Source organism: Arachis ipaensis, chromosome B04 (assembly GCF_000816755.2).
Source record: "Arachis ipaensis cultivar K30076 chromosome B04, Araip1.1, whole genome shotgun sequence".
Classification (NCBI taxonomy): Eukaryota; Viridiplantae; Streptophyta; class Magnoliopsida; order Fabales; family Fabaceae; genus Arachis; species Arachis ipaensis.
Genome location: NC_029788.2, coordinates 48,444,995 through 48,461,105, shown reverse-complemented (window position 1 = coordinate 48,461,105; position 16,111 = coordinate 48,444,995). Strand labels below are relative to the sequence as shown.

Genomic DNA, 16,111 nt, shown 5'->3' with positions numbered 1-16,111 from the left:
CAAGCAAGGAAAGTAAAGATAGCAACTAAATAAAGCAATAAATGACATGAAAATATAAATTGCATCAAATGTAAATTAAAATAACAAGAGTGTGCATAAGCATAAAAAGCAAGGAAAATGAGAAATTAACAAGATAACATAAGGAAATTAAGACAATAAAATAAAGAAATCTAGAAGAGACTAGATAAAAACAAGAAATAAAAGTAGAAATTACAAGAATGTTGTGCGTACGCACAGTGGGTTGTGCGCACGCACACTCCAATGTGTGCTTCTCTTTTGTTTTCTTCATATTTTTGTCCTCTTGCATGCTTTTCTTCCACTCTTATCAAGCCATTCCAACCTTTTATACCTGAAATCACTCATCAAAACCATCAAGGCATCAAACGGAATAAAAGTGGAATAAAAGTTATTAAATTAAGCACAAAATAGCATGTTTTCACAATTAGGCTCAATTAAAGAAGAGAACACAAAAGCATGCTATTTGGATGAATAAATGTAGGTTTATATGATGAAATCCATTCAAATCAAACCAAAATTTATCGTCAAATATAGATTCATCAATTCCCCGACATTTAAACAATAGCATGTCCTCATGGTAGTCACAATCAAAGGAGAAGAATAAGGAGGGCAAGAAATTTATTAAATGCAACTACTTATATGCATGCAACTAAAAGGCTATCTATCTATATATACTATAATTCCTATTGAGTTTGGCAAACATAAACAAAAGAATCTCAATCAATCCAAAATAGAACTTAAGGTCAAAACAAGGAAATCAATGCAATATGCTCAATGTCCAAAGAATTGATTTGAAGTTTTCAAAAATTATTTTCAACAACTTGTAAGAAGACACAATATAAGGCATGGAAACATAGAATTGAGAAATTGAACCCCTCACCGGATATGTATACCTTTTAATCACTCAGTGTTTAGGGCTTAATAACTTAATCCTCCTTTAATCATGTTTTTCAAAGATTTGCAAGTCATCTAACAATCAACTAATATTTGATATATGAATGCAAATATCATGAGATCTTTGGAGGGTTGTAATGGGGCTAGGGTAAGGGTAGGATTAATATGGTTAAGTGGGCTAATAGATTGGATCTTTGATTAGCTCAAGTATCCCACCTAATCCTATACTAACCTATATACACAACAAAACAACCAACTACCTATTTATCCTCTTTCTCACATTTACTCATGCATCCTTTTTTTCAATTCACACACATATGCATCCTTTATTCACATTCTTATTGCCATTTTTTTTCCTTTCTTTTCTTTCTTTTCTTTCTTATTTTTACTTAACATAAAAAAGGGATACATATGTTTTAAGTATAGAATGCATGAGTGTTTACCCATTTTTCTAAATTTAACAATGAGAACCCCAAATACTAACTACCAATGTTTCCCACAAATTCTCCCACACTTGAATAACACACACTCCTCAAAACCAAGCTAATCAAAGATACAATACATGGACATTAATGGTTTTTCACTTAGGGTAAAAGATGTGCTTAATATTAGAACAAAATGGGAATTAAAAGGCTCAAAGGTGGTTACAAAGGTAGATGCAACGGTTGGCCATATGGGTTAGTGAGTCCAAATTCAAAAATGGCCTCAATCATACTAAATGCATTCAAAATAACAAATATAGGACATAAAGATTCAAGCAAATCTAAGATCACAATCATAAAAGGAGTATAACACACAAGAACAAAATTAATGGTTGAAAACGTGCAACCACACCATTAAAGCTCAAATCTCACTAGGTAATTTGTTCCAGCTCTTTTCTATGTTCCATAACAAAGAATACTTCAATCAAGTTCAAAACAAATTTTCAAATTTAATCAATGGAATGCCGTAAAAGGGATTTTTTTGAAAATTCTTTGTTGTTTTACCAAACTTATTTCCTATACCATGCAAATGTTTACTACTATAAAACTATAAGCAAACTATGATATATACATATAAGCAAACTAAGCAAAATATAATGAAATACCAAAAAATATTCACAAAATACAAAAACTACTAAAAACTAGAAATTAATGCAAAGTGTTGAGAAAGAAAAATTTACGCTCCAAAAATTGTGGATCTTCCTCCACACTTAAATGTTGCACGGTCCTCCGTGCATGCACTCAATCCGGAGGTGAAGAGATGTGAGGCTCCACCTTCAGTTGGTGGGCACTGGGGCTTGGGATTCTGTAGAAAACAAGAATTGAGGAAAAAGTCATAGTAGTGTGGTATGATCAAAGACAATGTACGTATCCTAAATGCGCACGGTTTAGAACACAACATTGGCCGGGTAAGAACGGCAAACACATAATCAAAAGAAATAGCATGTTCCTCAATTAAGTGGCCTAGGTTACAAGTAAGGAATAAGCAAGAGATTAAAGCACAAGCAAACCTAGGTAACCACAACTAAAGTGAATTGAATTTAAAGATATTGGATATTGAAGTTGTGTAAGTGAAAGCTCAAGATGAATGTAAAATGACACAATCGATAATAACCAATTCCATGATGAAAAGAGAACTACTTATTCATCATGACACATAATACAATAGTCACATGGTAAAGGTACTTATTGCAAAAAGTGATAAGCTTGATAAGAATCAAGTTGAGTCACTCAAACAAATGCAAAGCGTTAACAAGAAATAAGTACCGGACATGTGATGAATTTGATATGAAAATCATGATGAACAAGTAATTTCAACTCAATTCACTAAAGTAAAAATGCACAATTCAAGATGCCAAACAAGGATAAAGTTTAATGCATATGGTAGCTACAACGTATGAATCAAACTCACAATTCATCTAGGCAATCAAACAAAGACTTAAGGCTCAGTGCATAGATTCATCAAAAATTAAACCAAAATTTAAGCAAGAAGTAACCCAATCAACATCAATGAAACGCTTGCAGTTTATTTAATTAACAACAATTAAACTAAAACTAATATAATTACTAAAATGAAAATGGAATGCAAACAAAACTAACTAGGACAAGTAGAAAATAGGGTAAAAAGGGAAGAAGAGAGTGGAAGAGAAAAGAAGAGAAGAAGTAGAGAGAAGAGAAGAAGAAAAGAAGTAGAGAGAAGAGAAGAAGAGAAGTATAGTGGTGAGAAAACAGGGGCGTGCGTATGCACAAGTAGGTTGAAAGAATGTAAAGATAGCTCAATAAAAACTCAACACCAAAATTAACCTATCTAATCTCAGAATTAAAGTAATTCTAAGCTAATCAATCAAACAAAAATGCAATTAAGGCAAATTATAAACAAGGAAAAAGGTTGAAAGAATGTTACCATGGTGGGGTGTCTCCCACATAACACTTCTATTTAGAGTCCTTAAGTTGGATTTTATTCAGAAGCTCTCACCCAAGCTTGTATTCTCCAAGACAATTGAGATTCCCAAGCTTGTACACCCAAATTTTCTTGTGAGTTCCTTTTATTCCATCTACGCAACAAGCAATTGAAATTCCCAATTCATATACACAATAGCAACAAAACTCACAATGCAATAGGTGAGAATTCATAGGATAAAAAAAATAAAAAAAAATAAAAACCAAAGGTAATGAGAACAAACAAAATAAACTCCTAAAACTAGCAAAACCAAGCAATCAATCAAAAGAAAAGCTATTTACATATTCACATATTAACATATTCACACTAACCAAAAGCAAACAACATATGCACAATCAACCAAAAATAAGCTATTCACAATATTCACATATGCACAATAGCCACTAACATAACACCATTCCAACTCCCCGGTAACGGCGCCAATTTGATAATGTGAGAATTTGTTGTTGATCTAGAATTGATCAAAATAGGAATCACTTCGTTAATGGAATAGTCCAAACCAACAATAAACTCTCACAATCAAAGTTTAAATCCTAAAGATGTCATAATACAAAACAATTATTATAACCGAGAGTATTTAACTCCCGGGTCATCTTCCCTTGGAGTTGCAATGAAATGTCATATTGTTGGCTATGAGGGATTTTTGGGGTTTTGGTCATAAGAGGCAAGAAATGTAAATGGCAATAAATGAAACAAGCATGAAATTAAATGAAAGCAAGTAAAAGCAATGAAAATGGAAATTAAATACTAAAAGGGACTCTTGGTAGGAATTGGGGAATTAAGGATTCCTATCCTAGTCATGGACCACAAACATGGTACACTACAAGAAAAATACCCATTCAGCCACACTTTTTTTAAGCTACATTTAAAAAGCGTAGCCTATTCCTAGAATAGGCTACGCTTTTTCGCATGATGCCCTTTTATAAGAGAAAAGGAAACACTATTGAGGCATCACTTCAAAAGCGTCTCCTTAGATATTTTAAATATCACTTATAAAGCGTAGCCAAATCTGAAAAGCTATGGATACATTTTTTAGATCAAAGGGAGCGCTTTTAAAAAGTAACCCATTTGTTAAATTTTGGGTGCGCTTCAGAAGTGTCTCCTAATATTAAAATACCAAATAAACACTTGAGTGAAATTTTGTTTGCCCTGTATCACCTTCACTCCCTCACTCACGCAATACACACCCTCCTCCTCACTCAACACACACGAAGAAATCAGAAAGCTAAGGGGGAGAACAGGAAGAAGAAGAGAGGAGAGGGAAGGAAGAACGATGGCGGCTAACTGGCTAGGGATCTGCCGTCGTCGTCGTCGAATGCCAGTGAGAGAGAGAGAGAGCTCGAGGAAGAGAAAACGCAATGGAGGAGAGAAGAAAGGAGTGCTCCGTCGCCGTTGAAGCTCCACCGCCGCTGCTAGGGCTTGTTGTCGTCGCCGTTCTGCCACCGCCAGGCTGATGTACCGCCGCCGAGGATCTCGAATGGGATGTCTCACCGCCGTTGTGCTCTGTCGCCGCGCTGCCATCGACTGGAGCTCGTCGCTGAGTTGCTGCACCGTCTCCAAGCCGTTACGTCGCCGCTCATCTCTTCTTCACCGTCGCCGCTCATCACCATGGTCGTATCCTCTGTCACCAGGTAAACATTCTCTGTTCTGTATCCTCTCTTTCTCTGATTTAGGCAATTAGGGTTCTTAATCCTCATTGTAAAGAACAAAACACACGGCTCAAGTTGATGCAGCTGGGCTCAATATTCCTTTTGAAGAAGGCCCCCAGTGTTAGGTTAGCCACTCAGGTCCAATTTCTGTGGGGAAGGCTGTTTAATTTCATTGCCTGCTTCATAATATTTTCAGCCCTCAGTTATAATCTTTCTTTTATTCTCTTTTACGTACATCTGTTTTGATTAATTAGTTGACACTTGAAGTCCTTTTTACTGTGCAGGTAATGGAAGATCTATGTGAGCGCTATTTTGACCCTAATTATTTGAACTTCTTTCACATGATAAAGTAAGGTGAGATGTTTAACGGCACTTTTATATGCTCTGCTGATCACCCTGTACCACCATAGTAAAATTGCCAATTGAAGAAAATTTGTTCTATACTCTGCAATTAGGGTTAAATTTAATTAGGATTCTATATCACAATTTCATATTTAATTAGGGTTTTTCTATGTCTGGATCAATTTCTACCGTGCTGTCTGTGTTAGAAGCTTTTCCGTGCAGAATCGCATTTGATCATTGCTTGTTATTATTAGTGTTGAATTCTAATTTTGTTCTTTATTCAATTTGTGATGAATTCTGTTTGAGTGAACATTTTTATTTTACTGTATGAATAGTACATGATAGGAGTTAAAGTTATTTTGTTGTGGTATTGTCTTTCTAATTTTTTGAGTTTATGTTGCTTGCTTCATTAGAATTTGCTTTCTGATTTTGCATCTTGCTTGTTAAGTTCGTTTTAGCTTCATAGTTGTATAAGTAATCATTGTTTCATACTAGCATATAAACCTTGTACTCAATTATTTCACATCTTCAATGATTCCAAGTCTCATCTATTCCCTTAATTGTAATATATTTCTGTCTTCATGCTATAAATACTCATTTTGTTAGTAATGCTTCTCACTTGAGTTGATGCTTCACTATTTTTTGAAATTCTCTGCTCTTCTAGCATCCCTTATCTCATTTGTTGAGGTAGTAGTAGGTGTAGAATTTTGACTTGTATTATGAGATGATTTAGTAGTAAAATTAGGAAAAGTTAAAACAGTTGAGGAAATTGATTGTAAGTTGGAGATGGAGAATCTGCTTTGAATAATTCATGATAAGCTCATGTGTATACCGTGTTTAATGGATCGCTAACTTTTAGCTGAAAAAAGTGTCACTGTCACATGCTCATTCTTGAAATGCATGTAAGTGTAACTAGATCTTCCTTCAAGGGAGTTTTTGCACTTGCCTCTGCTTCAAATCGAACAAAATATTTACCTTGAGAACCCATTTCTGCTATTTCCTATAAAGAAATCCATAGTTTTGTTTGATTTATTAGCACTCAACCATTTCACTTTTTTAATGTTTATAGTTTACGACTTCAAATCAATATACCATATTGCAGATATAGAAAAACTTTAAGGGACGATGAACAAAGATTTTAACAGGGTCGCTATTCTATAGCATCTGCAGTTCTGCTCTTAAAGGTGAGTGATTTAAGAGTCAAATTTTATTACTTCATTTTCTGTTTCAACTGGAACTGATGTCACCGACTGATTCTTTTTCTTTTTCTTGATATATATGTTTGTTTTTTTTAATTGTGTTAGAGGTGGATGCTTGATCCTTTACACTTGTGAGTTGCGTTACTCATTAGTGAAAGTAGCTTTTTGATGTTTCTCGATTAATTTGCATTCTAATATGGTATCAAAGCAAGTGTTGCTGTTTTTAATTGAAGGAAGGTGCTGCTGGTGCTCACAAGATTGGGAAGAATCACCAAGGAAGAAATTAAAGAGGTTTATATGAATTTTCTTTTTAAATTCATCAACAGAAAAATTAGAATGAAGATAGTGAAGTAGTTTGTATTGGCAATCTTTTTTCCTTTCCTAGCTTTGCATTTTGTTCCCATGAGAGTAGGAGTTTCCTTGAAGAATATTTGGAGTGTTTCATGAATTAGAAGTGGCAAATTTGCTTCCCAAGGAACATATTTGTTTCTCAAGATTCCCTTGCTGAATAAATGTGTCACCATTTAAATAAAGTTAGTAGTACAAACAAAGTGAGGGTATATATGTTGTTGTTCTTGCAGGTGATAGCCGTAGCAGTAGCAATTGGTGTTGAAATACATGCAATTTTTCATCTTTCTTGCGACTTCCTTCGCCTCCTTCGTGCAAGCCCTCAAAAGTACAAGCCACACCTTGGTTCAGGAGAAACAGGATTAAGCTTCCTAAACCACTCAACAGTCTAACTGGCTTCAATGCATTTTGGTACTCACATCATCTCTTTGTCATTGTCTATGCCTCGTTGATTGTTCATGGAATCAAACTTTTCTTTACCAAAGAGTGGTACGAGAAAACGGTTAGTAACTTCAATTCCTTTTCCTTTGTGTAAATTGCACTGACACTTTCCTGAGGTTAAAGTTAAATTATATACAACACTATTTTTTTAATGTTTGCATTGACTTTGTTAGTGTTGTGTTTATAAAAGAAATTAATACCACAGCTTACAATCTATAGAAATATTAAGTATTATATAACTTTCAATTGCACTAGAAATTCACTAGAAGCCATCGCAATTTACCCTTTTCCTATTTAGAATAAATGATCATTTTTAATCATAAAAGATCTAAGTGCTGACAATTTTATGCAGTGTGGACAAACCTTACCTGAATTGCTTTGAAAGTTATTTTATTTACTGCTCTTACTCTGATAGAAAGTAACTTTGAAATTCTGCTTCTTTAAACCTTACCTGAATTGCTTTGAAAGTTGTTTTATTTACTGCTCTTACTCTGATGGAAAGTAACTTTGAAATTCTGCTTCTTTATGTTGTGACGTCAATGTCAATAAGTTGCCACTGGTCATGTCTAGTTTGTATCAATCAGATGCATCTTGATCTGGTTTTCTGCAATTATCGCCTAAATTTTAATTAATTAGATTGATTCATTCTATTTGAATGTTCTCGTGGATGATAGTATCCTTAAATCATCCTTTTATTAGTTGGAGTTGTTGATAAATGTTGGTTTCAATGTAACCTTAGTGGCTCATGAAATGACAAGGAAAGATATTAACTAATTTATTCAGATTTAAGGATGGCACTTGTTTATTACTTGTCAGTTAATGATAAAAAGGTCAATGTACTGTAGAGAAAGCACTACTTATAGATGCTATTATAATGCATATCATTTTGTTGGCATAATGGTTCATACTAAAGTGACTTTGAGGATTATTTTCCTCTAATATGTTTCTTATTGCTCATGACATGGAGTATGATGAATCAGGAATGCACTATAAATTCTGGCGTGGATTGTTCTTTGGTTCCTCTTATTGTGATTTATGGACTTTTCATGTATGATCATGTTATCACTTCATATTTTGATGGGTTTCTTATTGTGCAGGGGTCTGATTTAGATAGTTTATTAGAGTAGAATAATGTAACATCTTCAGGCGGCCGTAGCCTAAGGCATCATTTTTTTTCACTTTTGGCTACACTTTTCAAGTGTACCTGAATGGGTGTTTTTCTTGTAGTGGTAATTGTGTGGAATTAATCCCAATTAGTTAATCCTAACATTGAGGATTAGTCAAAAGGGCATAATTGATTTGAATTCCTAAGTCCTAGTAAACACTCTGGATCACTTAGAGTCAAGGGAAACCAAACCAATTAACAATTCACACACAATGCGGAATGGACATCCACCACTCAAGTTCACCCAATGACCCAAATTCCCAACCAAGAGTATGAAAAACTAGGCAAAAACCCAACCAAGTATTTTATCAAACACTTGGTGGGTATGAAAAGAAAGCATGGTAAAATGATAAGAAATAACAAATGCTACAACTATCAAGCAAGGAAAGTAAAGATAGCAACTCAATAAAGCAACAAATGACATGAAAACATAAATTGTATCAAATGTAAATTAAAATAACAAGAGTGTGCATAAGCATAAAAAACAAGGAAAATGAGAAATTAACAACATAACATAAGGAAATTAAGACAATAAAATAAAGAAATGTAGAAGAGACTAGACAAAAACAAGAACTAGAAGTAGAAATTACAAGAAATTAAACTAAAAAATCCTAATTGTAGAGAGAAGGCGGAGCTTCTCTCTCTAGAAAACAACCTACATAATGCTAAACTAACTCTAATTTCTCCCCCTCCCCTCATTCACAAGGTGTAAGGCATTCTTTGATATAGGAAGAATCAACTTCAGAAAGTCCAAAAACTGGGCTCTAGAGGCCCAGAAATCGCCCCCAGCGATTCGCATTAAGTGAGTCACGTGCTGGGACGTGTGCGTACGCACAGGTGTGTGCGTACGCATACATGCTGATTTTCTTCTTGTGCGTACGCACAGAATGTTGTGTGCATGCACACATGGCTGTGTGGTCTTTTGCGTACGTATAGTGGTTTGTGCGCACGCACACTCCAATGTGTGCTTCTCCTTTGTTTTCATCATGTTTTGTCCCTATTGCATGCTCTTCTTCCACTCTTATCAAGCCATTCCAACCTATTATACCTATAATCACTCATCAAAACCATCAAGGCATCGAATGGAATAAAAATGGGATAAAAGTTATTAAATTAAGCACAACATAGCATGTTTTCACAATTAGGCTCAATTAAGGGAGAGAACATAGAAGCATGATATTTGGATGAATAAATGTGGGTTTATATGATGAAATCCATTTAAATCAAACAAAATTTATCGTCAAATATGGATTCATCAATATTTCAACCCAAAATTCACCAAAACACCCCAACTGGCCGTTCATATATAGCCGATCCAATAAATCACAATCAACAACAATAATTCAACCAAATTAACCCATTCAAACTCAAACAATAATCAACCAAATCAACATTCACTTTTCAAATTCACATTTAATTATTATAAATTTACCAAACCCTACCTTCATATGAAATCAAAATATGCAAAGCTCTGGAGGAGCCTTTTAACCGAGTCGTCGAAGAAGAAAATGTCTGGAATCGTTTGTGCCTCCTAGAACTCTAGTTGGCCGAACTAAAGGGGTAGGGCTGCTACATCTCCGTTGACTTCCACCGATCAAAAGTGACGCCAACATGTAGAGAAGGAGGATTCGAACACTTTTACCGGATTAGATTTTTTATTGGAGTTACGGATCGCAAGAAATTGAGGAAGAAAAGTTAACGAGGTCATGGTTCTTCAATGAGTGCTTTTGGTTTCTCTCTTTTTTTTCTGTATGCATGCATTTGGTTATGAAAATAAGAGATAGGAGAAGGTGTCTTTCTTTTAATGGGGTATGATTTGGCATTATAAGGGTTAAGTGTCATTGCCTAATGTCATTTGGTTTCATGATACAAATCTCTCTCTTTTCGTTCTTATATGCTCGGTGATGATATTATCTAATGGCTAAGGAAGATTTTGATTTTTGAATAAAGGAAAGGTGATTTAACAAGAATAAAGGAAAGGTGATTTAGCAAGAATAAAAGGGCACGTGTCAAGTTTCAGTGTAACCGAATCGGCGGTTCAAGTTATCAATATCTTAAACGAATAATTATAAAAACTGAATATATTATTACACAAGTAATAATAATATATATAAGGATAATTATATACGAGTTACTAATATAAATGACATTAGTAACTTAGAAATTAAAAGGCATTTGACGAAACTTTAGCAACTCTAAGCTCTTCAAGAAATACCGATAATTTCTTATATCGGCAAAAGTCGGACTTGATAATAATATTAATATTATTATCTAGGCTCCATTATAATTAGAGCAAGTAAAATAAATAAATAACATAATAATAAAATTATATTACTATTTATTTTACTTCAGGGTTCGAAGTCGACTCGTTAAAATAAAACTAATCACTTTAAAATATTATTTTAAGAAAAAATCGCGTTAGTACAAAAATTAGAGTTGTTACATCCTACCCCCCTAAAAAAAAATTTTGCCCTCAAAATTTCCTTTACCTATAAATAGGTGCAAGTAATCGGTCCTTATCTTCTTTTCAAATCCTCAGGTGTGTTTTGTTTTCTCATCTCATCTCAACTTATGTATAGCAGTTAAAGAAATAAGAGAATGCAACGTACCAAAATCGTAAAGTGCAGTTAAGAAGCGAATCTTTACACAACACTGACCTTGGGTCAGGGAGTCTGAGTACGAGCATCTTTAGGAATCATTGTAAATACTCTTCCTGGTTGTTGCGGTCTAGCTGGCTCTTGAATAAACTTCTTCGGGCAATTTCTCACTATATGCCCCGGTTCACCGCAGTTATAATAGATATTCAATCCAAACTGACAAGGTCGGTTTCCATGGTCCTTCCCACATTGGCTACACACCATATCCATTTGGGTCTGTAGAGATCACTTGACAATATTCTGCCTTGGTTCGTCTCTATTTTCAATAGTAGAGCGTGCAAGATTGATCCTAACTTGCTGATCCCTACGCAGGGGTACTCCAGGTGCCATAAAATTCACCCTTCGCCAAGCCGCATACCAACTAGAACTGTTAGAACTTCTCAGAGGTAAATCCTAATGATTCATTCTTGTTGATGCCATATTTTTCTCACAGTCCTCCATCAGGTGACTCTTATTGACAAGCTCTGCAAAATTTCGTATCTCCAGCGGGACTAATGAATGCATTAGTTCATCGCGAAGTCTTCCTTCGTACTTCAAACACCTCCACTTTCAAAATCATCTGGGTTTCTCTGACAGATCTTAGAAAATCGAAACAAATCCTCAGATTTCTCAGTATACGCTACCACTGACATATTCCCCTGTTTCAACTGCATCAGTTCCATTTCTTTTGCATGACGAACAGATCTAGGAAAATACTTTTTGTAAAATTTATCCTTAAAGTATCCCAGTCAATCTCTTCCACCTCCTGCCTCAACAAGCGTTGCACTACATGCCACCAATGTTCAGCTTCTCCCTCCAGCATATAGGTTGCAAACTCCACGTGTTGTCTTTCTGGTAGATGTTGCGCTCAAAATGACTTCTCAGTATCGCAGAAGTAATTGTCAGCTTCAGTTGCAACAAGCGTCCCCTTAAACTTAGGCTGATTTACCTTCAGAAAGGTTACCAGTGTCATACGGTTATCGTGGTTTCCAGTGCCTTCATTATCATTATCATCTCCACCACGCTCACCATTGCATCCCCCGTTACGATCTCTATTCCTCTCTCCAAAACGGTCAATTGCTCGCGTTGTCGCAGTTGCCGTTTCACGCACAGCCTCAGTCATGGTGTTCATTACAGCTATAAAAGCATCCGCACCCCCTCGTCGGTTCCTCTACCGGGTTCCCACTACGCCTACTACGTCCTCGTCCCCGTGCAGCCATCAAGATCCTGTTCACACCAAACATGCAATATTAAGGTGATCAGTCTTAACATATCAGGCAAAGTGTGAATAGTCTCTAAAATGGAAACACAGCGATAGTCATGCAATCCATATCACAAGGATATCCTATATGCATGAAATATAACACAGAGAATGCAATGAAGCATGATTAAGTCCATATCCCCAGGCTTTAATAGGAACGAACTACTCTGATACCAAATTATAATGATCCAATTCCCAGTACATCATGATCATACTGGAAACCAAGTGTCACCAACTTGTTCACCTAATAGCTAACTAAATATTTATTATTAAACCTGTAATCGTATTAGCGCGCGAATCGAATTTTCAGAGAAAAACTTTTATTTTATAATAGGATTTGCGAGTATAGCTAATTAACCATACACAAGCCATAATTAGAAATCAAATAAAACATACACAAGGCCAACATCATATATCAACATAACATATAGCATAGATCATACATACATATAAAGGTACTACCACATATCGCATGAGTTAGCGTACAATTCTTCATATCTTGCTACTATATACATAGTTAACGCTTCGGCGCCCTGGTCCATATAGGAAGCCCTTAAGCTGGCACCTGAAACTAGCCTAATTAGTATTTACAGCTCCTAATCTCTCAGAGGATCTATCCAAAAGTGAGAGACTAAACAAAAATATCTAAGCTACACTGTAGGCGCCACCCAAAATACGCTACCAACTCTTACTGTCTCTGATCGATCATTGCAGCCAAAAGACGAGTTTGCTATCACCTTCGTATCCTTTGCTGGTCCTCGTATATATATAGGGATAATCTTAACTAGAGTTTTTGTTTCCATCTGAAGGGGGAAGAGAAGGGGTAAGAACTGAAGAGTTCTTAGTAGGGTCGGGATGGTTAATTAAGTCCGTTTTGATACTATACCCAGTCAGCAGCAACAACGGAATCACGCATCAAACACAATAACTAAAGAACATAAAGTGAAGACAAACACAGCATATACACAATCACAGAAAACAAAATTCATAGAAGATATGCTCAATCAATCATGATGCATGTCTATCCCTAGTGCAGGTAATGAGCTCATCTGTCGGTTTCGACCCGCTCCCAACGCAACTCAGTAACCTTTGTCTAAGTTTGGTTTCCAGTGTTATAACCTCTGTAAGCAACCTCTGTCTTACAGGTTAGACTCTCTTCAGCCGATGTATGCAAACATAACCTCTGTAAGCAACCTTTGTCTTACAGGTGAGGCTCTCTCTAGCCAATGTATGTAGCGATAACCTCTGTAAGCAACCTCTGTCTTACAGGTGCGACCATCCCCTGGATTGGCCAATGTATCTCTGAAAGCAAATCTCGGTGGATTCACCACCATATCTCTGCTCGTTTTCAGCAGGTACATAATCATCTTAGCTCGTTCTTTCTTTCGTTTCTTTTATTCATACTCTCTGCTTTCCTGTGGCAGAAGTTCTTTAGATTCTTTTACTCTTTTCTCTCTGCTCTTCTATGTCTGAGGTTTCTTTAATATTTTTCTTTCCTTTTCTTTTTTTTTCTTCTTCTTTCTTTCTTATCGTTCATCATATAAATCATGCTCACATTGTTCCCTCGCCTTTTCCTAAGTGTCTTATGGAAAAGAATTATAAAGTCCATATTTTATAAAATTATATTTGAACCCCTACTTATTTTCATATTTATAAAATAACCTGATATTTTACAAAATACCCATTTTTACCCCCTGAAAAATACAATTTAATTACTAATCTTTCTCTTATATCAAACCTGAAACCCCTAGCCCTTTCCTTTCAAAACATTACTTTTATTTTAATCCGTTCTCGAGTTTTTCGGTTACCGATTCTTCGTAACTTTTAATTTAATACCTCGACCATCAAATCTCACCAAATTTATACTTTATTTTTAACGATATTTCAGCCCAAAATTCACCAAAATACCCCAACTGGCTGTTCATAAATAGCCGATCCAACAAATCACAATCAACAACAATAATTCAACCAAATCAACTCATTCAAACTAACATAATAATCAACCAAATCAACATTCACTTATCAAATTCACATTTAATTATTATAAAGTTACCAAACCCTACCTTCGTAGGAAATCAAAATATGCGAAGCTTTGGAGGAGCCTTCTAACCGAGCCGTCGAAGAAGAAAACGTCCGGAATCGTCTGTGCCTGCTAGAACTCCAGTTGGCCGAACTCAAGGGGTAGAGATGCTACGTCTCCGTCGACTTCCACCGATCAAAAGTGACACTAACACGTAGAGAATGAGGATACGAACACTTTTACCGGATTAGATTTTTTATTTGAGTTACGGATCACAAGAAATCGAGGAAAGCATGTTAATGGGGTCATGGTTCTTTAATGAGTGTTTTTGGTTTCTCTTTTTTATTTTCTGTATGCATGCATTCGGTTATGAATGATGAGAGATAGGAGAAGGTGTCTTTCTTTTAGTGCAGTATGATTTGGCATTAAAAGGTTTAAGTGTCATTGCCTAATGTCATTTGGTTTCATGATACGAATCTCTCTCTTTTCTTTCTTATATGCTCGGTGATGATATTATCAAATGGCTAAGGAAGATTCTAATTTCTGAATAAAGGAAAGGTGATTTAGGAAGAATAAAGGAAAAGTGATTTAGCAAGAATAAAAGGGCACGTGTCAAGTTTCAGTAAAATCGAATCGGCGGTTTAAATTGTAAATATCTTAAACGAATAATTATAAAAACTGAATATATTATTACACAAGTAATAACAATATATATATAAGGATAATTATATATGAGTTACTAATATAAATGACATTAGTAATTTAGAAATTAAAAGACATTTGATGAAACTTTAGCAACTCTAAACTCATAAAGAAATATCGATAATTTCTTATACGGCAAAAGTCGGACTTGACAATAATATTAATATTATTATCTAGGCTCTATTACAATTAGAGTAAGTAAAATAAATAAATAACATAATAATAAAATTATATTACCATTTATTTTACTTCGAGGTTCGAAGTCGACTTGTTAAAATAAAACTAATCGCTTTAAAATATTATTTTAAGAAAAACTCGCGTTAGTGCAAAAATTAGAGTTGTTACATATGCTGAGTTGCCTACAAGATTTGTTTGGAAGACAAAAGAAAGGTTGTGGCCTCCACGCAAATCCCACACAGTTATTAGAAGGATTTTCTTTGTACCCCCAAGATCAGGAGAGATATATTATTTAAGACTACTCTTAAACTTTGTTAGAGGTCCGACTTCATATGAAGACATCACAACATTTAATGGTGTTAGGTATGAAAGTTTCAAAGATGAATGCTATGTTAGAGGTCTCCTCGATGATGACAAAGAATACATAGATGCGATAAAATAATCAAGTCATTGGGGGTCTGGAGAATACTTAAGAAATCTATTGGGGGTCTGGAGAACACATGATTGATACTAGCAGATGACATCCTTAATAGGCAAAGGAGAGTATTTCAAAACCCAGGTATGTCAAATTAACATGTTTGATTAAGCATTTTTTTATTTAACAAAAACCAAGTTAATCGAATAAGATTTAGTTAGGTGGTAGAAAATGTTTTAAAACTAATGGATTTAAGGATATATATAAATTTCCTTACATGATAAATTAGCATAGAAAATACAACACAAAGTTTGGACATCATATTAAATAGTTCCATTTATATACGAAAATAGAGTAAGTATCAGTAGAATGCAATGTAATTAAAAAAAAAAATCTAAATGA

At 34.9% G+C, this 16,111-nt stretch overlaps 1 long non-coding RNA gene across 1 annotated transcript; it reads left to right on the top strand.

The window, feature by feature from the left end:
• LOC107637754 lies at positions 4,452-8,487 on the top strand. Its single transcript, XR_001619501.2, has 4 exons — positions 4,452-4,985; positions 6,448-6,529; positions 7,126-7,394; positions 8,431-8,487. It is a non-coding gene; the product is annotated as an uncharacterized LOC107637754 (long non-coding RNA).